Below are 13,291 nucleotides of genomic sequence, written 5' to 3'. Positions count from 1 at the left end.
TTGAAATAAAAAAACTTAGGCATGCAACCATCTTTTGCTATCTCGGAGGTTCAAAACTTATTAGGATCCTTGTCCTTCTATGAAGACATTGAATACCATTTGTCAACAACAGACCATTGAAAGCCACAATACTCTCATCCCAAAGTATTAACAATGTCTCCATAGAATGGCTCATTTCTTGTACGTATCATCTTTTATTTAACAAGTTTTAATAACTCTTGGCGATGACTCTACAACAATATCTCGTTTAACGATCACATAAAATGTGTGTGTGTGTGTGTGATTCAAGGAGTTTGAGCTTGTAATTGCATGACATGGGGTCGATTTCGATTGTTACCACTATAACCTCTAGGTGCATTACAAACCTCCCAAGCATGACACAAGGGCTATGAAAGGTTTGAACCAATGATGTCGCAAGGAGTGCCTTAACAATACACTCTATCACCAACTAATCTACATGCTTGGGGGTGAGGAAATAAATAAAATTTTCATTGAATTAGCATTTAACTTGCTGTAACAGTGCATGTTATTGAAAAATGCAATTTATTCATAACAATTTCAAACTCCATGCAAAGTATGAACGAGAAAATCACAAAACTTGTGCCTTCTTTAATGAAAATATCTTTCAAATGTGATAAGGACATGGTGGTGAAACTTTATTTTGATTTGAAAACAATGCTTCATGTGGCATATGGGATATAAAATCACCTCCTAACTTGACTCTCCCACTTACAAAATGAACAAGAGACTAAGTGTATGATTTCTTTCGCTTCCACAAAAAAAAGAGAGATTAAAGTGTATGATTTGAGAAATATGGAGGGAAAAATGGTGGTTGTGGAAATGAAAGGAAATGGAGATTTATATGATGTGATATATTAGTCTTGTTGATTATGTTCCACATTCTACATAGTTTCATGAAAATGACTAAGTGGTAAAGTGATGTAGGGCACAAGAATCAGAGTTTGGGAAATGTGGAAGTTGGTACATGGAATTCGTGTAGAGGATTTATGCGAAGAGTTTTTGTATGCTTGTTTTCCGCATTTTGGAAAGGATTGACATAAACTAAGGGGTAATGCATAAATTAACACTTTGTGAAAAAATGAATACATATAATGATTGAAGAACATTGATCAATAAGCTAGCACAAAGTTATTAGTGGTTTCCTAGCTAGCTTGCACAACAAAAGGGAGTCTCTTCACTAATTAAATATTCGACAACCTTCCCTCTTAGTGCTTTTGCACTTTTTCTAGCAAGCACCCAAAAACACAACTCTTCCATGCATCTTGGGTTTACAAAACTTGTGCTTGATTTTATTATTCCAAAAATATATCTAACAAACCCTCCTAGTTTTTCCATCAAACAAAAACATTTTGGCATGAATTTTCATCCATATTTTTTTCCCAAACCAATTCATGTGCATCCCACATTATCTACACACCCCCACACTTCAATCTCTACTCTTTAGCATGAGATTTCATGGGTCAAATCCAAAAATTTGTGGGCCCAGATAAAAAATTAAATGGGCCCCATACAAATTTTGAAAATATCGCTTGGTTTGCATTTGATTGCTATTTTGAGTGATTATGATGTTTCATAATTTTCCACTTTTGATATTTCCATCATATTCTTCTCTTCGAGAGCTTTCTGGTGATATAATTTTTTCCTTATTCCGAGTTCTTGATAAAAAGTTATGGCCCTCAAAGGTTTTGCATTTTTCCCCTGTTTTAATGAGGCATGTTGACGTGATAGCTTACATGGCATTGCTGACTTGGCATACTATACATGTCAGACACTAAACATGGTACTTCCACATCACCACCACATATCACCTCATTGTGGACATATTAACACCCCAAAACACCTTTTCTACCCGCCATGTGGCACCTCCATGTAGACACCACGAAAACTCTTTTTTCCATGTCAACAAGTACACCATGTCATCTTGGATCTTGGCCATGATTCATGGTTTGTTCAAAAATCTGTCAAGAACATTTTTTCCTTGAAATCCATCAGAGAAAAATTTTCACATCTCAGGATGGCAATTTTTTCATCTTGGAATGAGAATTTTTTCACGTCAACTAACGTTAGGTTTTCCCATCCCATCACCTCGGGATCCTGCCAATTTTCTTTCATCAATTTCTTGGCAGGGGTCTGAGAAGGAAATATGGCGAGGAAGGTTTGAGACATGGATTTCATATTAGTTTTTTATTTTATTAATTTATTTGATAATTTGTCTATTATTATTTATTTGATTTTATCCCCCACCTCAAGTTATCACTAGTTTTTTGCTTTATCAACTCCCAAGGTTTTTGTTTGATCAATTCCCAAATCTTGGTGAGATCATGGCCAAAAGTTCACATTTATCACATATTTTTTTAATTACGTAACTTTAATTTCCCATCTCATCACCTCGGGACCCTGCCAATTTTCTTTCATCAATTTCTTGGCAGGGGTCTGAGAATGTTTTATCAATTCCAAAATCGTGGTGAGATCATGGCCAAAAGTTCACATTGATCACATATTTTTTTAATTACGTAACTTTAATTTCCGATCCCATCACCTCGGGATCCTGCCAATTTTCTTTTATCAATTTCTTGGTAGAGGTCTGAGAAGGCAAGATGGTGAGGAAGGTTTGAGACATGAATTTCATATTATTTTTTTATTTTATTAATTTATTTAATAATTTGTCTATTATTATTTATTTGATTTGCTCCCCCACCTTAGTTTATCACTAGTTTTTTTCTTTATCAACGCCCAAATTTTTTGTTTTATCAATTCCCAAATCTTTATCACATATTTTTTTAATTATGTAACTTTAATTTTTTGTGGTCAAAACATATAAACATGGACTCCTCCACCTATAAATACCCCGTTGTTTTCACACAAACTATGATAATCAAAAAATACCATATAAATATTTCAAGCTAACCCCACACCATGCATGTGGCACAATGTTTTTGGCATATCAAGGGCCACAATCAACCCACGAATGTGATCAACGATGGTTGAGTGTCGACTTCGTGAGGTGATATCTTGAGTTTTAGAGCACCAAATTATGCACAAGATAGCTCGTTGGATAGCTAGAAAGGAGGATAATAATTTTGGAATGTTAATTTGATCAAATTTGTAAGTTAAATGCCTAGAAAATCTAAGGGAAAAATGGAAACATATTTAGCATGAAACTTGAGTTCTAGAAATCCAAATTGGGCATGAATTGGTTCATTGGATTTATAAAATCAGAGAGAATATTTTTAATTGGTTGAACTTTGTCAAATTTAGAAGAGAAAACTAAGGGAATATATAAAAAAATTGTGTGTTGTTATGATTATGATTTTCTCATAGAATTTAGAGTATTAATGTTTCTAATTTTGTTTTTGGTTGCATACATTTATGCAAGTGGTCGCTTTGGATTCAATATTAGAACTGCATGCTTCTAGATGGGACTCTCCAACTAATTGAATAGCCACATATTCAATATTATTTCCATTTTTCAATTATATTGTTAACACTGTGTTGATGCCTCGAAAATCGCTGCAACAACATTGGGGGATAACCACTCGGTCCGGACCTTAAAAGCAGCTCCTTTTCCGTTTGGTGTGGTGGCTCCGACTGTTCATCTAGGTCCAGTTACCTTCTCCCTATTTCTATTGGTTTATAATGTATCTTTAACTACCAATAGACAGGGACATCAGATCACTTCTTCTTGCTGATCAGGCAAGAGAAAGACCCTTAAGCTGATTTGGGTTCAGCCAAGCCACAACTAAAGTTTTGCCTCTTTGAGGAGAGGACTTAAAAGAATGTAAAATTTACTCTAAATGCAAGCTTATTCTATGATGCAAGCAAAAGAAACTAATCTAAATCCTATCTTAATTAGGCAGATATAGATCTAACCCAACTAAGAGCAAGATAATTAAAGTATTGGGATTTAGATATGTCTTGTTTATAATGAATATCAAGTTAATGAAGTAGTTCATTTAACTGATATTATAGATATCAAAACACATCTTATTGAGACCTTTTAACTGAAATAATAAACCAACAACACTCAGGAAGTAGTTCACATAAATGATATTGATTATCAAATCAGCAGATCCAATAACTAAACAATAATATGTGGAAATAGTTCACAACATATTACCACTCAATAAATCAGTTTTAATAAGGCAGATTTCTGAGTAAATAGTTACTCAGAAATCAGAAATTAATCCATGAGAACAGAGACACATGATAACAACATTGAGACAAACTACTCATATTGACAATAATGCATAAACATGAATAAAATGACACATTCATATCACCATAAAATTAAAACTGATATTTGAAACAGTAGTATTAGAAATACCAATTTATTGCATCCATTTCTCTGTTCTTGGTCTCCAACAGCCCTTTACATTGCTTGAACTTCTGCCTTCAAAACTAGAGCCACAATAGTGCAAGCTTTGTTCCTCAAGCATAATTCAATATACAAAGGGAAAATCCTCAATAATCTCCAGATCTGAGATTTTTCACTCCTCCCTCCTACAACTCTAAATTCCAATTACAATAGTGCTTTTAGAAGCTCTAAAATTGCAGAGGAGAGCAGCCCCTATTACATTCTGCAATCTATTACTTATACTATCTGTGAAGGAATTCTTGAGAGGAAAGTTTGGTAAAGAGAAATCTGCCAAATCCCATTGCTGGAGCATTCTCATTGCTTGAAATCCTTTTCTCCATATCTTTTCCACTGTTTTCCTGCAAAAGAAATCAAAATAAATTAAAATGCAATCAAAATATCATTTCTGGCAATTAAATCAAACTCAATCAAATTCTATTTTAAATAAATAATTGAAAATAAAATATCAGCTCTGTATTGATGCTTGTAATGATTTGATTGGCAAAGGATATCGTTGGCCAATGGATCTGCAATTAGAAGAGGCTTTGGATAAATGAAATTGAAGAAAATAACTCAGAAAATTGATTTTGTTTTTCAAAATTCGGAGCATGATCTTCTGCCTGATTTTTGACCCAATAAATGAGTAAATCTGTTGGTGAAACCTCCTCCAAAATGTTCTCCTTGGTTTTCTCTTTCCAATGAGCCGTCGTGGGCCTCATTTGGCCAAGTATAACTCAATTTATGAGCTTCCAAAGTTGATGGATCAAATCTGGCATGAATTTGGAAATTCTGTTGCTGGACTAAAAAAAATCAAAATTCTCATTAAAAATTAAATCCTAAATTAGAATTCTAATTAATTTTAAATTAATTGTTAATTATAATCTAAACTAATTATTAATTAATATTAATCTATTTATTAATTAATATCTAACTAATTAATATCATTAACTATTTATAACTAATTAAAATTAATCTAAATCATATTTACATTTTAATTAAATTAATTAAATATTATATATTAATTTAAATAATATAATATATAATATTATTAATTAATTAAATTAATATAATACATATTCAAACTAATATACTAACCTATATAATAACCTACACTCCCTTTCCTCACTTCACTCATACGTGAGTGAGTTTGAAACTAAAACTTATAACTAGACTTAAAGTTAATGCGTTGAAACTTAAAGTCAATGCCTTTGTATTTTGTTATCGGCCATCGGCATCGGGAGGTGTTGAAGATCTTCAATTTAAGCACAATGTCAAAGTCCCCGATGCGATATTGGCAATCGGCATCGGGGGTATGAGTTCATGTACCAATTCGTTCATCCAAATTATTTAACTTTATTTGTATTACTTATCGGCCATCGGGAGTTTCGCTTATCGGCAATTCGCATCGGGATGGTAATGAGGTTTTTAAAGAATGTGTCAATGCAAAAGCTCTGATGCGATATCGCATCGGGCCTTCGGGGTTTTTAAAATTTGTTTAATAAAAAGCTCCAATGCGATTTAAAAATTCCCGATGCGATATAATTTTTATATATTAAATATTAATTTAATTTAATTAATTATATTAAATAATAATTAATTTAATATTTAACATTAAAAATCAATTTTTATTTTGGTTTTATTTTTATGAATTTAAGTTTTTAAACTACAACTAAAAATAAAACTACAGCCACTTGAAAAATAAAGTAAAAATAAACTACAGCCACTTAAATGTTTTGGTTTTCGAGATTTAAGATTTGATTAGAAAATTGGAGTGAATTTCTTAAGTCCCGATGCTTAATTATTTGGCTGCATAATGAAAAATGTTAGTAAAACCCTCTACGAGTTAATATTTAAACTGAATGCGTTATTGGACAAATTTATTTACAAAATGCGATATTGTACATTTTATGCATTTTTAACCCAGGCTAGATAAATGATGAGATTTCAAAGGAGTGCCATTTTCAAACCAGTTGACCAAATGAGGCGAAACAAGCGTCGATGGGAAGCTTATAAAAAATCGATTCTAACAAAGCAATCAAAACAAGAATCCAACGAAAACTAAAAATTAACGAAAGCGTAGGGCAATCAATTAAAATAAAAATAAAAAAGGTGCTTAGCCAAAATTTTTATAGAAAGGGTCCCCATTATTCGAAGCGGACGCATCAATAATGGGGGGTGTTGTATTTTTACCACAACAATTGGCGACACACGGGAGAAGAACCAGTTATCTCTGTTATGAATGAGATTTTCCTAAAATTAAAGCAAAAATAATTAAAGAAGAGAAGATTATGCTTGAAATGCTTGACTTAGTTCATTAGTCTGAATAAAAACCAGAATCATCTAACTGTAATTTTTCTTAAAATTCCTCATAAATTAAAATATTTCGAAACTCTATATCAGTAATTAATTAGTTGAAGGGATAAAGCAGGGGTCACTTTACAGCTTAGCTTTCAAAATATACTCGTTTGTCACAGGTAGAGCCACTGTTGCCAGCAAACGTCTATAGTTTCGACAGGGTTACCTTTTAATCATAAATGATTCAGAATCCCATCTGTTTAAGAATTATTGATCTAGAGATAAATCCATTTATATATGTATTACTTTTTATTTTATTTTTTATTTTTTTATTAAATCTTAAAAGCCATTGTCCTAGTATGGTAGCCAGATAGTTGACAATGCCATTCACTGGTTAAAATTGAACTGAACAAGCTGGCTCGTGATAAGACCCCTTATCTTATAATTGTTTGCAATCATAAGCCATTACCCTGGTTTGTTTAGCAATGTTGGTAATGTCAGCCTATTTTCCCCTATGATCATGGTAAGCAGGCTCACGATGAGACCTCTTATCTTTTAAGTTTAAATACATTTCTGGATTATTCTCTAGGAAAAATAAGACTCTTTGAGACAGGGAGAATCATTGACTCCTTAAGAGTTAAGAATGACAATTTCAGAGTTAAACGTGCTTTGCTGTAAAGTGTCTTTACTTGGTTAAAAATAACTTTTCTTGACTGATAATAGAACTTTGAAAGATTCTAATAAAATTTTGAAATCTCAAAATGATTACAATTTGATGAAAAAGAGATTTTCAGATTTTATGATACTTTGCCAACTTCTCTTGATTGGTAATCTCTTCCTTAAGTATGTCTACTTTTATAATAAGAAAATCAAACTTTACTAAGAGATTTAAGAAAAAGCTAATAGGTGACTATTAACAATTTTTTCTCCATGAATGCTGACCATAGTTAGGTAACAAGAAGACCTTCCAAATAAATCGCGGCAAAGTCACCAAAACCAAAACTGAAAACCAAAAGAAAAGAAGTCTTATGCTAAAGTGAGAAAAGAAATCAGCAATCAAAAATAAAAATAAGAACAAAGAAATCTCTAAGAATGAAAAGGAAAATCTATGTTTCGCAAGATAAACTCAAACAAGAATGTTTGTACCAATGCCTCAACAATATGAAGAAAAAGAAAATAAGCATGTAATCATTCCTTCTTATGTTGAGAGTTAGAAAAACATACCTTGCAGAGTTGTGAATGCTTTAGGCTTTTAGATAACAGTGATCGTAAAATTCAGCCACAATGAATAATTTCTGTTTGATATGAATCTTCTTGTTTCCAAGCATTATCTTAATCATTTTCTTAAAAAAAAAAAAGGAATGCTTAGAGAAACAAACTAAAGGTTCAGAAACTTCCTGGTGTGGCTGTTTCAATGAGGATTATTGCTGCTTCTTGAAATAAAGCCAGGAGAAGAGTATGGACTTTCGAAAATATGATCTGGCAAAGGATTGAAAGCTTTAAATGGAGAGCTGCAAAACAGAGTTTTATATCAGCATAATTTAAAAACAAAAATGAAACTAGAATGATGAAATGGAAATTAATGAAAATGGGCACATGAATCTTACCATTGGGTAATTGCTTTTGATCTTACCTGAAAGGTATCAATTTCTCCAAACTAGTTGACTCCTTATTTTAATTATCATTAAAAACATGAAGAAATCCCACTAACCAAAATCCTATAACCCAAAATCATTATTTATTTTATTTAAACTAAAGCAAGCAGTAAAATGTAAAAATAGAATGCTTAGTGTTCAAGGGAGTTGAAATTAAAGCAAATGCATCAAAAATGAGAATGAGAATTTGCAGCAATGACTGTTTCTCAAAATATCACAAGTTTCATATAAATTCCATGATTTTATAAATAGTTCGGAATCAAGACCAAATCTACGATAATAAAATTTAAATATGAAGATAGAGAGGTCTTGAATTCCATTTTTAATTATGGAATTATATATTTAAACTAAAATGTATGAGAAATTAAAATAATTTGAATACGCTGCAAATTGGTCATTAACTGCTTTCTTACCATAGTGGTTACCCAAGCTCGCTTTTAAAATAACACATTGTCGTATCGGATGATTCACATAACATGTTTCTTCACCATGCTTCAAATTTAATCTGCAGAATTTCACCTTTATTGCTATGCCATATATCGATTAAATGTTAATAGCTCAAAGGCATGCATTGGAAGCTATTGCATCGGAGATTGCAATGGAAAATTGCCGATAAGAACATGTGCAATGAAATGAAGCGATTGCATCATTAAAGAAATATTATATCGGGGATTAGAGAATAAATTGCATCGTGCTTCCCATATTGCAAAATACACATTGTACATTCAGAGAGGTGATGTGAGCGTAAGAATGTGATGAAATGATTGCAATATCGGCGATGCGATGGAAGTCGTAGCTAATCGGAAATCGGCAAACTTTGGGTACCCGATGTAACACAATATATTTTTTTGCGATGCCGATATGCGATGAAGAGCGGACCCGATAACTTTTATGATGGGATTTTAATAACATATCGGATCCGAGATATCGGCCATAAATAAAACTGCAAGGAAGAGATTGCGATATCGGCGATGCGATGGATGACGTAAATCGGCGATCGGCAATCTTAAGCACCCGATGTAACACAATATGATTGCTGCGATGCCGATATGCGATGAATGACGTGGCTAATCGGCGATAGCGATCGGCAATGTTATGCGCACGATTTAACAATTCTCAATACGCCGATATGTGATGAAGAATGGACCCGATAATTTTATGTTGACAATTTGATAACATATCGGATCCGAAACATCGGCTTCCTTTAAAGTTATACTCCTACCATTATTGCGATTGAACGGACGCGATATTTTAATGAATTTGATTTGAATTTCATATCGGGTCCGGAATTATGTGTTTATCGCAATATCAGTAAAGTCGATTATCGAAGATCGGCGATTCATGTTCATGGAAGTATACTTCACTTGGAAAGCTCCGATATGCGAAATGCAATATGGCATATGAGTAAGATAATACATCGGAGGTCTTTAATGAACAATTTGTGATCAAAAGGAATGCTAAGAGCTACTTCCGATGAAATGTTGTGATGCGAATGGTCTTATGATATTTCTTGAAATTTCAATTGGGTTTTCTAATGAATGAAAGAAAAGCTAAAAAAATGCTTAAACTCTAATGAATCAGAATTGAATTTCCCTGAACCTGTTTGCAAATTTAAAATGAGTTTGCTGCTTACTTCAGATTTTGAAAAGAAATAAAACCTGCAAATAAAATAGAACACGAATCAAAAATAAACTAAGGAAAAGATGAACTAATAATGGATGAGGATAAAGTTGTAAATGCGTACCTGAAAGGAATTTGTCTGCAAATTTTACCTGATAAATCTTCAAATTCTTCCTTTGATTAAAATCATCTCATTATTTATTCTAAATCTAAGTGTGCAATCAGCCTAAATGAAATCAATCATTCATGTTTATGGAATATAAAATTTACCAGAAATAAATATGAAACTATGCTTCCCTTTTGAAGTGAAACAATAATTTATTACCTCTGCTCATTCCGAATTAATCTTGAGAAAAATCTGTATTGTTATAGTGACTGTTCAATAATGCCTTTAGTAAATAAACATGATGCATTTTACAGCATCAGATAATAAACTAGAGATCAGAATGGGATAAAGCCACTAATTGAGGAAAAATGTCAAAACAGATTTAAATGTGTGCACTTGGCAAAATGGGCATCCTTAAGATCAGCTTTTGGCAAATTCCGAGGAATATAATATGAACTTCATATGATTGCTGTGATAGGTTAGATTGACTGATAATGATTGAATTAGAATTAGGCTTATCATAGTCAATCAGACATCTCATGGGATAATGGGATCATGAAGCTTTTATATCCTCAAATCCTTACCATATAAATTTCAAAAGAAAATCTTAGAAGGAAATCCCGAAATGAAGAAAAGTGGCTTTGAGGCAATCGATGCCAAGTGCAATTTTAATTGACTTTGATCAAGACATTATTCAAAATAGGCAAAGTAGAGAAATTGCTATAAGAAATTTCAAAAAGGAAAGCAAGAATTAAAATTTTCTGATAAGGAAAAATGTTTCCACTGAACATGTATGAGAAGGCTGATTGCTTTGTTTTATTTTTTAATCTACAGAACTATTGCAAATAAATTAACTACATAAAACAAGCTAACTAAATTAATTCTACTCCTATTCTAACCATATACATGAAAATGACTAGGTATAGTCATATTTCCAGTGTAACCATCCTCTCATTTTTATTCCCGCGTTTATGTACAGTTCAAATGTTAGCAATAAGAATACAAATCTAACTAAACTAAGGAAAATAAATCTGAAATAAGAATGTACAGTTATTGTTAGCAACTTAATTAAAATCTCTTTCTCATGAAATTTCTTTTCCAATTCGATACCAATTGGATCGCAAAAATCTGGGTGGATTTCCATTAAGGATGGGGAAATGTTCAAGGAAAGAGATAACAGGCCGAATTGTGGATATGAGTTTTGAAATTCAAAGGCCTGGAAAGAATTGTTAGTATTATGTACAAATGTTAAATCATTGACAATTTTCCTTGAAGGAAAAACTTCCAAATAATCTTCAAATGAGTCAATGAAAAATGAATGGAAGTTTGTCAAATGACATGGAAAATTATTAATTAAATTGAATAGCTGGCCAGATTGCAAAAATACATTCTCTTGTTGATATTGCCTTTGAAAAAATAGAAGCTTCTGATGAAACATTAGCATTGATTTAAATTGGAATATTAATATCTTTTGATGCTGATGATTATAATATGAAACTTGAATTTCCCAATTGGGCAATGCATCGATTGAGTGTTTGATAGTAAGACGCTCAATATGCCAGCGAAGAGTGTGAAAATTTTGCAAAATAAAATCAGAAAATAAATCTAAATTTAAACAAAATAACTGAGAAAGAAAAACTAAAATGAAATCACTATTTTTACCACTAATGTTACAGCACAATTGGGATTGTTTTGAAATGATTTCATTTTCACAAGGATTGGCCAGAATTATGGAATTTGAAAAATTTTGAATTCCAACTTGTGAATTAGAAAACGAATTATGATTATGAGTGGGAATGGGAGTTTGATCCTCATATGAATCATAAATTGGAATGTTTTCTTGAATGGTGAAATCATGAAAATAATTTGCTGCTCTAAAATGAGGATTAGTTGGGATAATTTCTAAATTGAAGCGTTCTTCATTCTCAGATGTTATTTGAATTTTATCATGAGGATTCTCTTGAGAAAAATTGAAATCAACATCCTCAATATCAGAGTAATCATCATAAATGACCTCACAAGACTCTCTAGAATTCCGCTCAATCTCATCCAATATATCCAAACAAGGAGGAACAAGCATTTCATGTTCATTAATGGCAAAAGAATGATCGATTATTATTTCTTTACCTTGATAAAAATTTAATGGCAATTCATTTAAATCATCCTCTTTAATTTCGGAAATACCATTAATACCAAGAGGGGAAAAATTATCATCATTAAAAATATCAGGATAAAGGGAAAAATGTGAACCTGAAACAATGTATTTAAAACTGTCTCTGTTTAAGAGCTCTTGTGCATTATGCTCATTGTAAATTTCAGATTGCAGATCATTCCTTTGCGTGCATATGCTTTCTTGGAGAACACTGCTTTGCTGCTCTGATTTCGGCATTTGCTCGTCATAGAAAAATTCAGAAATTTGTACAACAGTTTGCATTTTATTATTTGCTTTGATTGCTGCTTGTACTTGCTGATTTGCGATTTGATTTTCCGAATTTACTTCAAAGTGGCTTTCAGATTTCAAGGCGGCTTTTTCCCCAAAATTGTTGTTGTTATCTTCTTGCATTTGAATGGAAATATTTTCCAAGCTTTGTGAAACCACTTCATCACAATTTATTTGCACATCCATATTGGGATTCTCATTTATATTAGAAGGGGATGGAACAAAGCTTGGATTAATTTCATATGGATTGGGAATGGGTGGAAGAGAACAAATATATTCAAACCAATCTAATGATTCTTCTTCCGTAGGTTTATCTTCGTCTTTAAATCTTAAGCAATTCAAATGAAATCGCATATTAAAATCATTAACAGACTCATTTTTAAACCTTCGTAGATATTCAATTTCTTCACATACCTGTTCATAATCATAGCCGTCAAATTTACAAATGAAAATTGTAACAAATTGATCCCAGCTGTGGATTGAAGCAACTGGAAGAGTTCTGCACCAGCTTCTGGCTTTTGCCGCAAATGTGAGAGTAAAAATTCTGCATAAAATGCCTTCATCAATTCCTTGAAAATCATAATTTGAAACATTTTGAATAAATTGAAAGACATGGTTAAAAGCAGAAGAATTCCCCTTACCATTAAACTTTACCTGAGACAAGAGTCTTACCACTTCGGGTGGAGTATTGGAGGATGCATGTCCATGGATACAACTCCAAATTGGGAGTTTGAGAGAAGCCATAAACAAAATGTTAAAATTGAAAAGACTCCAATAGACAAAAAATCTCAGGCCCTCCT

The sequence above is a fragment of the Pinus tabuliformis genome, chromosome 5_1 (genome assembly GCF_031772625.1).
Source record: "Pinus tabuliformis cultivar Carrire ecotype Pingquan chromosome 5_1, CPIR1, whole genome shotgun sequence".
In the NCBI taxonomy this organism is placed as follows: domain Eukaryota; kingdom Viridiplantae; phylum Streptophyta; class Pinopsida; order Pinales; family Pinaceae; genus Pinus; species Pinus tabuliformis.
Note: the sequence above shows the minus strand (reverse complement) of the source record.